A 17,151-nucleotide genomic window follows, 5' to 3' on the forward strand; every position below is an offset into this window, starting at 1 on the left:
CCTATATCTGACTCTTTTAGTTTTAGGACTTACAAACAACCGTTATGTGAACAAAACTATAATACTCTCTTTAGGCACTTTGTTGCGAGAGTATAAAAATATAGTCTGTCCCTTCGCTGCATGCAGCACCTTTTATGCTACCCACTCTTGCACCTACAAAGTTATTTACAAAAGAACCTCAAATTAACTCCAACAAAGCATTGGATGTGTCCCAACATGGGTGCAGCTGTCTACTTGCACGCCGCAACTGAGAATATTTCGCCATTACAAGCAGACTTTTTGAGCGCAGATGAAACCAGCGAAAAAAATCATTCGCCAAATACGAAAATYATAAAGCGTTTTGTCTTCACCCCCGGCGCTGATATTTCAAATAGCAGACGCTGCACTTAGCCATCCATCGGAAGAGCAACAGAAAAACACATTTTAATAAAAGAAAAAAATCATAAAAAAYAGAGCTGACTTCASTTCGTATTTGGGCTCTTTAAAGTTATATACCCACCTTGCCTCTTCATTTTGTTTTTCGTGGCTGAATTTTTGGTGTCGCTTGGCGTATATCACGTTTCCACGATTTCTTTGTTCGACAAGCGCCATCCGCAGCGATTGCTCCACAAAACAATCGAATGGGAACACACGAAGATGTGCTTGTGCCCCACACTCCAACAACTAAATAAAATATATCGCACAACAAACAAATTCAAAAACATAATAAGTGAGCCGCGAATCCAGCTAAAGATGCCAGTTTTCGGTGCTGATATCGCGGAATCCACGTTTGGCATTTGGATCCACTTTAGCTGGGGCACACTGCCGCCATTTGTGGCATTAGAGTAGGCAACCCGACAATATGTAAAATGCAACAAGGTTACATAAAAACATACTTAAATATGTTAGTGTGTTCGTGTGCTCTTTTGGGCAAAAATAGTTTTATTTTGTTGCGAATTACTTGARCTTTGCCCAACTGTTGGCACTTACAGGTTACAGCTTTGATATATACAAGAATGTACTTAATATAGCTTCTTCTTGTAAGCTTCTTTTGTAACACTTGTGACTTTATCGTCCGTTGGTTTGATGAATGTCATCTTTTGGTTGATTTTGAATTTTTTTTTAATTTTTTGCGTTTTTTCATTTTAATTTATTCGTGTTTGTATCGAAGGTCTCCAATTTGTTGGGTATTGCTGTTAGTTGACGAATGAAGAGTCTTACAGTTTTCCAATTATCCTGCGGGTTTTTGAGAGTTATATTGAAGCATTAATAACAACGAACAGTTTGCCCTTCTGCATATATTCCCCTTCTGTGCCTCACTTAGAGCTTAGTTAAAGAAAGTGTTTCTGTTCGAGCTCCACTGCTTTTGCATTTGTATTGAAAATGAAATCGTGGCCATAACAGAAGCTGCCAAGTGGGCTTCKGCTCTAATCATTAAGTCCAAAGACCATGGGTATTGGATACCCATGTGGCAATTAAGGCTATCCGTAGGACCAATGCCAAGACTCACTGCGTTTGATTAAGCAAGCAGGCAATTACTCTCGTTTTATACCTGGATACCCGGTCATGTGGGAACAGAAGAAGAAAATAAAAAGGTAGACGAACTGGCCCGCACCAGAACAGGTGGAGTCACAATTCTGCTAAGCTGTCCCAGGCCATTTAGCTTCTTCAAGRGTGGTTTGAAGCAAGAAGAACATCTCAAGGCATGGAACACAAGCAACACAGAGCTTACTACAAACTTATTTTATCTGATCATCCTCCCCGATTGTCTGAAGCTGTAATGCCATATATCCRTGTCAACCATCAAAAATCCACTGAGTTGCTGAATAAGGCTTATATTGGTTAGCATAGGGGAGCGCAATGAGCGTAATGATAAGGGCCACTCTTTTCAACCAACAAATACAGGTGAGCATGCAACGAGTCTCCGCATGTGTCTAATCACCTCTTTGCATGCCCTGCTAACCCTATACATCTAACACTCTCTCCCTCTGGGCCTGCCATTAGATGACCTCTACTTACCAGAACCTCACCACCTTACCGGAAATTATATAATCGATCTAGCAACAACAGCAACAACATCAAGATGAATTTTTGTCTTAAAACTAACCAACAGTTGGGAAGGAAAGCTTCACTTTTTCTTCTCTTTCCTGAATTTCACTTAAGCTTGGAGTGAAGTGCACCGACAACTCGCATGACAAAGAGAAAAGTTYTAAGCAAAGTTTATACAAATAACAGGCTTTTGTAGAAATTTGAGATTGAAAAACATGAGAGTCCAGAAAAATGGTGAATTCCTAATTAATTACTCGAGTTCCTGTTTTGATGTGTCTGCAAAGCACCGATTTGTTACATTTTCTCGAGTCCAAAAGAAAGGAGTCACATTGACTGACAATGCGTCTAATTTAAATGGAAGTAGTAAAGATGATCCAAAACCAAAATGCAATATAACTTCTTCGATGATATACATATTACTCCGTCAAATAGTAATGTAAGAAAATCTGTACAAAGAAGATTGTAGCTGCCCAACATGAGTCAGAGTACTTTCTTTCACTGAACTGCGSCTCGAGTACTTAATTGCTGTGAATGATTTTTCAAAGAAATGTCTTGTTGTTGTTAATTGAAGACGCCAGCGCATCGCTGTGCCTTATTCTCCGCATTTAAAGGTAAACTACAAGATTAAGCTGCGGTTTGAAACAGGTTTACTCGCATGCATTATTACTAACGGCATTTCGCATGTGAAATAATGAGAGTAAAAATAAATTAGCGGTAAAACMGAACATAAACCGACATTGGCAGCAACGAATTTCTTTGTCTTGCGCTTTTCACACCTCCAGTGGCCAATGATCAGCAAAATTCGAACACAAACGATTATTCGCCAATAATAAAGCTCTTTTCCATTAAGTTGCTGCTACGAATTTACAAAAAGCAAATAAAATACATACGTTTTAAAAAGAGAAGACTTAAGACACGAACTTTTAATCATAATCAAATGAGTCGCAACGGGAATTCTGTCAGGCATATGACTCGCACTTAATTCATTTGAATTTTGAGAAGTGGATATTCATTATACATAAATTTCATTTAGGTATATGACGAGTGATAAGCCCCATTTTAGTTAGAAATTGACCACTACTCCCAGAAGAAAGTCTTTTCTTATAATTATTTGTGTGCTTGTCATGGATTGATTTTCTGTAAATTGATATAAAACTGGAAAAAATTCGWAAATTAAAAAATAATGTTTTCTAGAGCAGAAACAAATCTTCCCACCAAACTTAGTGATCCACCCATTGTTAAAAAACCAAATATAAGCGAAAAGTTGCCACAAAAGTAAAGAAAATTATTCCAAATCTTCGCAATAAAATGGCATATTTCCGAGTTTATAAATTTTTTGCAAAAAATAAATGAAACCGAAGTGAGCCAGTCCTTTCGTACTGCGCTGTCAGTCAAGATTTATGAGCCGACTTGAGCCATCCGTCCAAGTGTTTAATGGTAAGGAGCATACAGAGAATAACAACAATAATAATAGCAATAAATCCAGCTACGAAAAATAAACAAAAAATACCAAAACTCAAAATGCTTGTCAACCAACCCAGACACTCAATTCTCCACAACCCCACCCTATTGAAAAATTCCGTTTCTTGCCGAGTGTTGCTGCGTTGTGAATACAAAAGTGTGCAGCGAAAGGAAAATAAATCAAAATGCTTAGACTATAAAATCATGTATTAAAAGCTTTATAAGCGCCAACTCCGCCAGTGACTGAAATATGAACCCATTGAAGAACTTCCACATTTTTTGGCYCTTTTTCACATTTCTTTGCGTTTATTATGGGCAAGTAGGCGGATTTATGCTGCATTCAAGCCATATTTCAATATTTTGAGGGATCACTCAGTGACTGGTGAGYGTCGGTGCTGCATACTTGCGGCAGAAAGATGGGCAGCGCAGATAGGCAGATGGTTAGGCCGAGGAGAAGGCGGCAGGTTTTCCCATAACAGGAAAAAATCCCCACCATGTCTCAAAAGTGGTGTGTTTGAAGTTTGCCTTCGGTCTTGGAGTCAAACAAAATATGAAAATATCAACGTTAAGGAATACACCGAAAGTGCATGAAGGCAATGAGCACGAGCACTAAGCGTTAAATGGGCAACACCCCGAGTTCTTGATTTTGTGCAACTTCTTGAGCTCTTTGGTATGCCTGAAACGCTCTCCTGTTGTTTTTATTGTTTTTTTTTTTTTTTATTGAATTACACAGCCCATCAGGCCGTCAGCCGCATATCGAATGCAGATTTCGTAGATTGATTAAGTGTTCAATAAAAGTGCGGTGAACGAAACCGAAAAAAGATTCAGAATTGAAAAAATAAATTTGAAAAAATGTGACGGAAATTGCGGTTGCCCGCGCGAAGCCCTTTGAATGCGCAACACGCATCGACAGGTAATAAAAGCAGAAACGCAGCCGTCACCCGAGAACGGCTGAGAATTTCTTCTCTGCCTTCCACAACGTCAACTTCCACTTGCTTCCTTCCAATCGAGCAGTTCACAAGACAATGCCGACTTCGTRCAAATGGAAGCGTCGAAAAAGGCAAAAACAAGCGGTGCGCCATTGTGCATGAGCGGCACGCACCGCCGCAAGAAAGGCAGATGTGTTGCCCGCCGATCCTTGGGTAGATGTAGATGTACATTTGTGTGTGTATGYATGTATGTGATGTGGAAGTGTTAGATTGACAGGATGTGAATATTGCACGTATATCATAAGTGATGTTATTTACTTGGATAATACTGAAACTTCSCAGATTTTCAATGCGACATTTTTTGAGTAGTTTTTTGACCTTAACAATATCAGCTAAATCGATTCCAAAATCAACAARAACAAAAATGATTTAAAAAATTCTTAAAAATTATGCTAAGCGAGGACTTTACTTTTGCACTTCCGGCTGCATCTCACTCAATAATATCGCGTAGTCGAAAAAGTCTTTTCGTATTTCTAACAAACTTCAACTTATTTTTTTATATTTATAAGGAACTTTAATGAACCAAATAAATATCATTTTTCTATTTTTCTATTCCATGTAAAATTTTTCTGCTTTCTTGCCGAAAAACTGCGACAAGTACTCCATTAAGGAAGTCCTGCATTAACCAAAACAAATGGGTATTATATGGTGGATGCATCAAAACTTCCCCTCCAAGTTTCACGACAATTTATGTGGTACCCAAACATCGAGCTTCTTTTTGTAGCTAACCTTTTTTAAAAGGGTCAAAACCGTTTGGTGATGAACTTTAAGTGCCTTGGCTACTTCTCTGACGGTCCTGGTCAATATTTTCCATAAGTTTATTAACTTTTTCAACGAGAGGTCGACCAGAGCGAGGTGCATCTTTCTCATCGAAATTTCCAGAACGGAAGCGAGCGAACCATTGTGGGGCTACAGGAACTGATGCAGCCTCGTCTCCGTAAACTTCACAAATTTCATTGGTGGCTTGCGAATTTAATTTGTATTTTGGTGAAATGAAGCTTAAGGTCTCGGCATTCCGACACTATTTGGTATGACACAATGTGATTGGTTGCACTGGAGATATGCGATAAAATACGAAGGGACCTTTTTGACTACCCAATATTTATCACAATAAAAAGTGAATTTTAGGACGGGGCTTTTCAAAAAGAAAAATTTCAATACCGAAGTAATCTGATGAAAATTATATTGTTTTTTTGAAAAATATTTTCTGAGTAACACAACTTTTTGCAATGCATTTGTAATGAAACTTTTCTTTTAATTTTGTATAAGATCAATAGAAAATGTGCTTTCTCATATAAAGCTTTGGTAAACAATGCGTTTAAAATTACAAATATAAGACATACATTGGTTCAAAACTTCTTCCACAACAACAACGCATGTGTGCATCTGCCTTGTAATTAAATTTCAAAGAAAAGTTCTTCAAGCAATTATGTAAATTCCAGATAGTACTAACACTGAGTCCCACGCACGTACTTCACTCACACACACACACAAACACATACACATACACATATACAAGCATGCGAGGTTATGCTCTTCGTTTACACTGCCGTGGACACTTAACAACAATGACAAACAACAAGAACGCCGCGGATGACTTATTAAGTAGTGAGCGTGCAACAGTTGCACGTAGTCGTCAATACAGTTATAATGGCATGGCGGCACAAAGCATACAATCTGTGACGCATATTGTTTGCCAGCATATATTCATACTTTGTGCACGTCGTCCGGTGTCATGCGCATGCCTTAGGCCCTTCTCTTATCTCGCCAGAACTCAAGCACGACCAAATATCGCTTCAAGTTTCGATGGCGCAACAATCAAAGGCTCTGAAGTGCTGGCAGTGATGAAGCGCGAAAAGAATGCATTTATTAAAAAATAATAAACGGCGTGGCTGCGTTTTCTTCGGCGTAAACTACACAGTACTTGGCTTTAGTGGCGGGTTAGTGCGTTGGCACGTAAGCGATTTCCTGCCCCTGGACGCATGCAAATGTGAGGGGGTGTGCGCTGTGCGTAACTGTCTATTGAGTGCTTATGGCGACAAAGCCAATAATGCAAATGTGCATGTGTGTGGTTGTGCGTGTATTCGCTTAGCGGTTCTTAATCGCTCGCATGCCCGCTTTGGCTTAAGCGCTTTGTCACATGCATTTCCTGGTATTTCGCCTTGACTGTGGCTGTGGTCTAAATTTTCGGGGTTTTTTCCACACAAGCGCACACTCGCAAGCACAGCATTCACCCGTATATGGTGWGGCTTGAGCGCTACTCAATTTCTGCTGGTTGTGGCCCTTATTTGCGCGCCCGGTGATTGATTGCTGCTTGCATCTTCACTTCTTCGCAGTGCAGCAAGTCCATTCCACGACGAACATTGTGTTTGAGTGCACAAAAGGCTCAAATAACCGCAAGAACTCGTGGCTGAAATACTGTTTATGTGTTTGTGTGTTTGTGTGTGTATATGTGAGACAGATGCCTCTTGGTGTACATGACTTTGGGTACAAAATTGGACACAGTGCATGTGCGTGGCATACCGTTAGCGGAAAATTAATGTGTTTCGGTTACATTTCGGTTTCTTCGTGTTGTGCGGCAAATTGGAATCAGCACAGCCGAAAGTCGACCGAAAATTGATAGATGTTTCTCATATTGATCAGCAGCGGCGAAGTGAGTTCACCGAACTCCTGCCAACATAATAAATCTTGTGATAGCGCCCTAAATGATGTAAAGTCGTCTAGAAGATACATACTGAATTATGTGTATGTGAAACAAAATGATTTAGTGTTCTTTAGTAGCATCGAAAATCGAGTTCGACACGCCTATAGCGACCCAATTTTTCATTTTTTCAAGTTGCTCAAACTACTCTTTAAAAAAAAACATCGCAAAATTTCGTATTTTAGGCATGATGAAATGCTTTAGGTTCTACTACCGTCTAATCGTTTTATGCGAGTACCCAAAGTGATCACACACTCATATTCCAGACTTGCTCTGGGAAAATAAACATGTCCATGCGATGCTTCAAACTTGATAGCTTCAATTAACCGCTACTTTTTATGGTTGCCTAATTTATATTGTGTTAATATTGTTTACCGTCAACGTCCGTTCTATGAACCAATAGTGTTTACCATGAAGTTCGTTGCTTAAGTCTTTTGTTATTCATCAGTCACCATCATCAACCGCCTAACTGTTTCAGTTATAAAAAAGGTCGTAAGTTTACATATCATACTTTATAAATTTCGATCTCCCAAACCACATAGAAATCTGCTAAACGCCTTACAATCTGGCGAACAAGAACACAACACTAGATACAAGCCAATGATTATCACCCTGCTACAAGTTCAGAGAATCGTGTGATTCAAACACCAAAATAGGCAACAAAAGTGACGCTCACACACTYGAAATTAAGACAATTTATCCACCAACCACCGACTGGCTCAATTCGTGGGCTTGAACGCGTTTGCTTATAATGATCCATAAAGTCATGAAAATGCAGGCAGAAAAAACAACATGTCTTCTAATAAAGAGAAGTTTAATTGAGGAAAATTAAACACCAGACTAAGTTACGTACTTCTTGCATAACAATTACGCTGCTTTGAATAAATCTTAATAAAATTTCCAACTCTTTAGCTGACGAGTGATAGCAGCGTTGAATTCAGAAACCTACACATRAACTAACTTAAAATAAAAAAAAAACAAGTAAAAACCGAATGCCTGCGTCATCATTACCGTCAACATCATCATTCTTGTCATACTAGTGGCTAGCGAGGAGCAGCAGGGCTCATTGTCAATGCAAGAAGCGACGAAAAGTTTATTGAAATAAAGCAAAGCAAAGCGGAGACCATAAAATTCACTTCCAAAGAAAAGTCATTAATTCAGTTTTATCAGCGATCGCTTCGAAATAAAATAAAATGTAAACAAAAGGAACGCTAGAAAACCACACATACATACACCGCAAACATATGTTAGAAACCACAATAAACACGCTAGTCTTAGAAACGTTCAGCGCATCCAACAAACACTCGCCAGCGAACCCCCAAMTTACCTTTGGCATCAGCGGAGTCACCAAAGCATCTGCCCAACAAAAGGTGCATGGCTGTTTGTGTGTTTGCTTAGAAATTAGAGCCAAAACAAACGAGACGAAAGCCGTAGCGTAACACGGCTGTGAAAATACGAGTCGGATCAGTATTGTGGAAATGAGCAAAGATGTGTGTGTGCACTCGTAACTAAGCCAGCGGGTAAGAAATATCGAATATCAGGCAAACGAGGATTGAAGAAAAAGCAACGGCAGAATCAATAAAGCGAAACGAGTTATTGCAGAGAGACAAGAGAGATTTAAGTGCCTGCAAATTAACATAACATATGCCTGTAAATTAACATAACAGCAGTTAGCAACATTGTTTCAACTTATTTAAGGTAAAAGAGCGAAAGGTCTATAGATAACAGAGTCACGTACTATTTTTGACTGGATTAGAATCGCTCATGTTATTTCATAGCAGTATACATGTTCAAATGTATGGATGAGTATATAAATGTTGCTGAAAACTATATCATAACTTTACAACAAAGTTTATAGGAATTAAAAAAATTTTGAATTAAGTTTCCACTCTTTCCCAGTTTTGACTGAAAAAATCAACATAATCCGTTAATCGATAACCCATAAAGTGTTATAACCGATCTCAAAATTAGCATACGAAGCTGTTATTTGGTACAAGAATTCTCATTAACAGGGAAACTTGCGTGGGCTGATAACTCTGGGAAATTATGCATGACCCCTACACTGGTTATTTTGAAATTTCGMTTTACACTGATGAATGTTTTAGAATGATGAACTAGTGTCTCTAGCGGGAAAATGACAAAAATTGGTCTACTAAAATGGTACATATTTGTTTATTTATTTATTAGTATAAATAAAAAAAATAAGTTGAAGTTTGATTAGAAATACGAAAAGACTTTTTTGACTACCCAATTTATTCCAATGCAACTATTGTAAATAACCTCCGATCCTTTCACTCTACAGTATGTAAATCGAGAACTGTTTAAAGCTGTCATAATTGAACAATAACTTTTCAAGCCCCCAGATTAGGCATATAAGGACCACAGGCTCTATGGCTGACCTTTCTTTGGTATAACTATAAACCTTTAAAGTATAATAATACATACTGGCTTATATGTAGTATATCACCATAAAGTCCAAAAGACCCACAGCCTTCGGCTGATAACCTTATCTCTCTCTCTCTCTATCTCTCTCTGTCTCTACTATCTTCTGTACCCTTCGTTTCACAGAACGCTTTCGTGCTATTTAACARCATTTAGTCATTATTTTACTTTACACTGCAAAAAAACGTTTCWATGACTTTCGTTTGCCTCTCTCTCACACATTAAACCACTTCACATATGCTCATTCCCAATTTCTCATTATTGCTGCCGGCATATCCAACGTTGACGTCGTGGCCATCGCCAACATCATCATCGCCGTGTTCGCTGTCATTTAACCAGCAATCTTGGCTTCTAGCCGAGAACGCTTTAGCCATTTGCGTTCTTCACTGCATTTACTTAGTAGCTTTTAATTCTTCACACAAGCGACAACAACAACAACATCAACAGCAACCACAAACACGCAAGCGCACAACAATAAGTGAGACTTTTGCGGCGTGGAACGTGACGACGCATCGCAAGCCTCAATAACTATGACAATGGCAACGACGACGACGACGCAGCCGACGACKACAACAACGACGAAGCTTCATCGCCARCTCGAGCATCGACTACGACGTCGTTGTAGAGGACAGTTCTACGGCACTTTCAGTCAAGAATTCGTCTCATTATTGCAAGGTTCGTTGCGTTCGAGGTATCGCGTGAGCGCGTCTTCTACAAACGGAACTTATCGCTTTACCGCATTTAGTTAGCGTGAATTTCCAAAGCACCAACCGCCAGCGTTGTGTGAGTGTGTTGTCTGTTTGACTGAGGAAGAAATCAACGCAGCACTAACGCATTCAATTACCTCAAGTGAACACACACACAAACCATATCACAAAGAAATTCGCGTTTTATGTGGTGTTGTTGCATGTGAAGCACCAGAAAGTGATTATTTATTTTACAGTAAGAAAAGTGATCGAAATTGTCTCAGCGAAGAAATTTGTTCGCCGTTATTTACACTTTTATTATTGCAATTTGGCGAGAAAATTAATGTAAATAAGTAAAGAAAAAAAAAAAAAATTACGAGAAACCGCAGTGAAATTGCGCTAATAAAATTTCGTAATTTTGTGAAAGTGTTTTGTGTCGCTTGACAATTGGCGGCGACCACTGCCAGCTGCCAGCTCGCCYAGTAACGCTTGTAGGCCATTTGCTGCCGCCAACGGTCGCTGCACACAGGCGCTTCGTCACATATTGGCTTTGTGGATATTGTGCTTTACACCTCCGCAGCGAGCGCAACTGTTTTGTAAACAAAAGAAAGTGGAGTTTTATTATTCACTCAAAATATTATGAAATTCGCCTTGAAAGTACGAAATCTGTTGAGAATACAAAGTGTCGCCTAATTGGCTGTGCGAAAGCAAATTGTGAATATTTTTGAAAAAGTWAATCAAATCAAAGTGCGTTTCGGATTTATGCAATCGACGTAAGTTCAGTACTTCATGGTACCCAATCGAACACACATACATACATAAAATAGTAGATAAAAGCAGTAAAACAATGCTGAATTGGTATGTTATAAATCTAAAATATTTTTAGAACTTTTTTTGAAGGCTTATTGACCCCCTTAAATTAGAGAGTGTGATAAGGTTGGGTATTAAGTCAAAACCACATAATGGTAAAAGACCGAAGTTTATATTATAAATAAGAAGAGAAAATTTTAGACTTGTATAAAAATGTATTGAAATTTTGATTTTAAATCTTTAAACATGAAAYGAAATTAACTCCTCACTTCAATAATCAAGATAAAAGTGTCATTATGCCAAAGCAAATTGCAAATTGACCTAAGCTAGTAGACCAAATTTGAATTATCCTGACTATCTACGTTTGACCCCTAACCAAGCGCCGCACTAACTATTCGCATTGCTCAGGGAACTGTCTACAATTCTGACAAAACTATAAAAAATATTCCAAACCAGTAAATTTTTCCTTATTTGAAAAACATCTCGCTATGTTTAGAAACGAATTTTTCTCCGAAAAAAAAAGATTTCCGAATTTTCATAATAAAATWGGGTTGTCGAAAAAGTCTTTTTGTATTTTGTCAATAGATGTCGTTGCAGTCGTATATCTCCAGTGCTACCAATCACATTGTGTCATACCAGATAGTGCTGGAAAGGTGAGATTTTACGCTTCAATTAACCAAAAAAATTCTGGAATGTTAAAAAAAAAATGCAACTGTTCCAAAATGAGTGAAAGTAATGAAGAAATTCGCTATATTTTGAATTTTTTGTATAAAAAGGGAAAGAGTCCCACGCAAGCCACCCTTGAAATTTGGGAAGTTTATGGGGACAAAGCTGTATGGTGCATATTTGTTTATTTATTTATTGGTATAAATATAAAAAAAAAAACAATAAGTTGAAGTTTGATTAAACATTTTATTATTTCTTGAAAAATCGCTTTAAGAAAGATACATACAAATTTTACCAATAGTAAGATGTAGATCATCGTATAAGATACTCACCCTGTAACGAATATAATCAAAATAATTTGGGAGGACTCGTTTTGAGAAATATGCCGCGGAGGTGGACAAGTTAAATGGAGTTTCAAATAAGCAAGGGGCACCGTGTTTGCAGCAGCTACGTTTGCTTAAAAAGAATCAGTGGACTAAGGCTCCTTTGACAATTCTGGTATCCGCTTTTTCACTTTTATAGTATAACCTTGCTGAATTATTTACAGAAATATGGTCCGGAGCAACTCGATAGGCTTTATGTCAACACCAGGTCTCAAGCTACAGTTATATTTTATTATGTTTATGTCTAATGCTTATTTTAAGTGGAAATCTAATACCTAAAACCCAATAAACACAAGCTCGCTTACGCGACCGTACATTCTTTGCGGGCTTCAATGGACATTTCTTCAAAAGGCTATTAGTTGCCCTTTCTATTTCCAATATATATATATATGCATGTTTGTGTTCACACATGCGATTCCCTTTTGCTGCAAAAGTGGCACAAATACCAAAAGAAACTTACAACTTAGAATGTGCTACCATTTATGTTGGCAGAAAAACTCAACGACCCGCCTGAAAATGGGGACTCTCCTAACTGTCTTGCCACAATAGTTGACGGCACACAGGCACGTATTTAAAGCGTTCTTTTAATATTTTGTTTATTTTCGCTTAGCATTTACTGCAATTCCTATATATCACACAGACCCCTCGCCGGTCACGCCACAGTGCAGTCCAAATATGTGCGCTTTGATACCAAGAGGAGGCCGCGCCGGCAATAGAAATCAAACCGAAACGCCCCTGTGCACAGTGGCAAACAATGGCAACAACAATAGGAACTAAAGGTGTTGTTCACAAATTTGTTAGAACAAATGAAGCATAAATTACGGAGGCACATTGTCCGAGGCAACAACAACAACAATAACAAATTAACACACAGTTCAACGGCGATGGCAGCGCATTTAACCCGGATTCAAATGTAACGTTGCATTTCGACCGTTTACTTGCTTTCATTTCCTGTCTATGTGGCGCGATTTGTGTATTGATTTCCCCGGGGCCCAACCAGGGGCACAAGTAATGTTTTGGTTTTCCTTTTTCAGCATTTAATATTAAATGTTTATGGCTTTTTGGCGACGCAGAGCACCGTGCTGCATATGTAATTAGACAGCGAAGAAGCCGTTGAGCACAGGCCACCAGACAAATATGCGTCGTTAGGACGTTTTCGTACTTTTCGTTGAAGTTCTATTCAAATCATATTTCTGAAACACACACACGCACACACGCGCATATATGATTTCAGACACTTGCAGGTATAGCTCGCCAATTTTGCACAACCGTTTCTGTTTTACTGACTAATTCGTAGATATATTTGAGCTTGGTGTTGTTGGAGCGRCGCGTTGGCTGTCGACTTTGGCAATGGCAATGGTCGTCTTCAACGCGATTAGTAATCAAATCATAAACACCGGTTTGTCGAACGCTGACGAACCGCGCTGTACTGCTCACACACGCTCGTCACAATGTCACCGCTGCGGAGTGTTTCCAAGCTGTTGTTCGTAAGCGTCAAAACTGCTTTGTTTTTGTGCCTTTTCATCCACATATTTTTCTATATGTTAATGAAATTATGGAATYTATATTTGACGTTACGGTTTTTGAACAATTTACTGCTATTCTCGTGTGGTATTTTCCGATCGTTTACACCCAACCCACTCGCAAAGAAACCAATTCCATTTAGGCAGCACACTGGCCATTGTGCCTCCCTTTTGTTGTGGCTTAGGTGTTCGTGTATGTGTGTGTGTGCGCGTGAAAAATACGTTACCTTTATTTATAACAAAATTCAAAAAGATTTTTATGCATTCTTCCGATCGACTCCACCTTTTTATTGAATTAATTGTTCCCTGCTTCATAAGGTCGCTCCCAAGTACTTTCGCAGTTCTCATTATGCATGTGTATCTGTGTCACATATCTCGTATGTAAATATACCTTAAGCTTATTCACAACACTATTTCATGTGTCATTGCTTYTGGTGTACAATGTTATTGTTGTTATTGTCATTGCAGGTTCGCATATTAATTTTGTATTGAATTCTATGAATCTCATTGTTGCGCAGCAATTAACAACAGCACTTCAATCGTTTTGCTTTATTCTAATTCGCAATCGCATGTATAAACGCCCACACGTGGTCAAAAATCGATGCAATATTACATGACAATTATATTCTGCAMACATTTTCGGCCAAGAACTTTGTCATGCTCTTCGTAGCGTACAATCGGTTATCCGTTTTTAATGTATTGGAAAATCGAAAAAGTCTTTTCGTATTTCTTTATTTTTATAATAAACTTTAGTGAACCTAATATGAACCATTTTGAATGACCACTTTTTGTAATTTTTCCATTAGAGACATTATTATTCCATCAGTGTAAAACTTTTATGGTTTCTCGGCGAAAAACTGCGAAAAGTTATTTTCACAGGCTTCTCTTGAAACCAACTTTACTCCGTTAAGGGATTTCTGCATTGACCCAAACAAATGGTAGTCCGATGGTGCAAGGTCAGGGCTATATGGTGGATGCATCAAAACTTCCCACCCAAGAACGAATGTAGAATCAGTCGTTCGAATATGMTGGAGCAGCTCAAAGTGCATGTTTCTTTTCCAATCCCACCAAGCACTCAGCGTAGCCTTTCGAGGCGTCAATTCCGGCTTTACGACCATTAGTTGAGCTTCGCTACGCTTAGACCATGATCTTTTTTGCACATTATTGTTGCATTCGATCCACTTTCCATCTCCTGTTACCATTCGCYTCAGAAATGGTTCGATTTTATTTCGTTTCAGCAAAGAATCGCAGATGTTAATTCCGTCCATATAATTTTTCACGACAATTCATGTGGTAAACAAACATCGAGCTTCTTTTTGTAGCCAGCCTTTTTTAAATTGTTCAGCACCGTTTGATGATGAATGTCAACTTCCCTAGCGATGTCATGGCATCTTATGTGACGGTTCTGGTCAATCTTTCCCTTAATTTCATCGACTTTTTCAACGATAGGTTGACCAGCCATTAATAACTACAAAAATAACTAGTTGTAAGGTAATCACAGTCAGCTGCCATTTAAAATTAAAATCCTAGCCATTACTCAAAACTGAGCTAGAATGCCGTTTTAGTTGTGCGTATGATTATATCACTAACACACAAAGGTTCGGAATGTCAAAGTGGGAAAAGCGCAAAAACGCACGTAAAGTTGCGGAGCGAAACTTCTATATCCTAGGGGCGCCGCTGGTAAAGCAAATCAGAAGAACAGAAGTGGGACGAACTACGGAACGTGCAGAATTGTGAAGCAAATCCATTTCGCACGCAGTTCGCACGACAATAATCCGAGCAACGAAAAGCGAGGATTTCGAACGAAGACAAAAAAAGAGTGGAAAAATGCTCGCGCGACAGCTCAACAAGTTCCGTTTATGAAAAATGAAACCTACATAAATGAACAGCAACAACACAAAAGCCCTTCTTGTGCAAGTAACAACAACAAGTGGCTTAAAGTACGTACACAATCGTCTAGAACGCAGAGACGAAGTGGTATAAGTGTGTGTGTGGGGAGCGCGCGCATGAAGTGAGCAGATTGCGAGAGGACCCGCAAACGACAGGAACTGCTCGAGTTAATATTAGGGTTTAATATACGTTTTAAATTGTATTTGGTTGGATGTGCGTAAGTATGTGTGGGTGCGACGCTTTGTTGTGTCGTTGGAGGTTACTTGCTTTGAGTGCTTGCATTGCCTGGCACATTATGTTTATTTTCGCAAGTATCGGCATAAGTGCCCCATTGTGGTGCATGCAACACGTAGGATAGAACGCGAAAGTGTTACATGCGTATGTGCCCTGTAGGAAAGCCAACGCGTCATAACATCTTAATATTAGAAATTAKAAATTTCGTATGATTTCCTGCATCCTCTTTTTCCGCCCACCGCTTTCTCATGTGATCATGCGATCCTAAAACTTCTAATTTTTTAAACATTTCCGGTATTTCAACTTTTTTTCTGAGAAACCTAAAGCTTATGCGGTCATAACCAATATTCACAGCTTCTCACTTTCTCAGACATTTAAGGTAATGTTGCAATCAAACGATTCTCGTATAGACAGACAAAAGCCTGCTTCTTTGATTTTTTCCTTAACACCAGCCTCCATTTAAACACGCATAAAAGCTTCTAGCARCCTTGAAGGCCTGTCTCGGCCTCCTTCGTATAAGAGAAGATCATATTGAACATGTTCCAGTAGACCTGCTTCTTTCCTACGACGTCTTCTTGCACGAAACTCAACAAAGCTGCAGGAACCTTTGCTTATATTTTACATGCGATGCCCTTGTTTTTGTTTTTGTTTTGTGTTTCCTATTTGTTACTCGCTATTTTAAATGTCACGCAGCTTGTATACTTTTGCCATAGATTTCACCTAGCTTCCCCTGCAACAGTACGCGCTGCAACTCTGCTAAGGAGGACACAAAGCGGCGACCTGGGTATGTAAGCGAAGCCTTTGTGTTAATAAGAAACCAGGCATGAGTTTCAGCTACAAATGTATGTGGGTATGCATGCGAGTGTGAATGTGTGTGTGTTCACTGACACATTTCATTTCATTCTGCTGAAGCTGCGGAGTGCAATTTCGTTGCCACATTTCGTTGCGCACATTTTGAGGGCTTTCCAAAGGGCTTTGTTTGCACTTACTTAGTTCGTGGCACTCACCCACATCACTCCATCGCGGCTAGGTGTTACAAAAGCTGAAAGCTTAAGAATAGTGAAAAAGGCATAATAAAAGCGCTACACCAACAACAGCAATCCGCCGCTTCTTTTGCGCTGAGGCAGATGCAACATGTGTGTGTGTATGTGTGCGTGTCGTTGCTTGAAAAGGATCATTGAGGTCGCATATTTTTCATCATTAATCACAACAAGCTAGTCGTGGCAAGCGACGGAAGCACAGCAATACACAAGCGACGAGCGCAGCGTTGAGTGATACCGTAGAAGGCTAGTCAGGATGTGGATAAAAAGATAAAGATAAAGATAAAGATAAAGATAA

The 17,151-nt window shown here is 39.0% G+C and overlaps 1 protein-coding gene across 6 annotated transcripts in view; it reads left to right on the top strand.

The window, feature by feature from the left end:
- The window catches only part of LOC108968730, a 171,272-nt gene that overhangs the window by 140,469 nt on the left and 13,652 nt on the right, over positions 1-17,151 (top strand). The window contains exon 1 of one of the 6 annotated variants that reach the window (XM_018932927.1): positions 10,267-11,080. The exons of 4 other annotated variants lie outside the window; for them this stretch is intronic. The gene's annotated coding sequence lies outside the window, so the exon portion shown is untranslated. One more of the 6 variants, XM_018932928.1, reaches the window with a different exon arrangement.

Source organism: Bactrocera latifrons, unplaced genomic scaffold (assembly GCF_001853355.1).
Source record: "Bactrocera latifrons isolate USDA-ARS-PBARC rearing strain unplaced genomic scaffold, ASM185335v1 scaffold_227, whole genome shotgun sequence".
NCBI lineage: Eukaryota > Metazoa > Arthropoda > Insecta > Diptera > Tephritidae > Bactrocera > Bactrocera latifrons.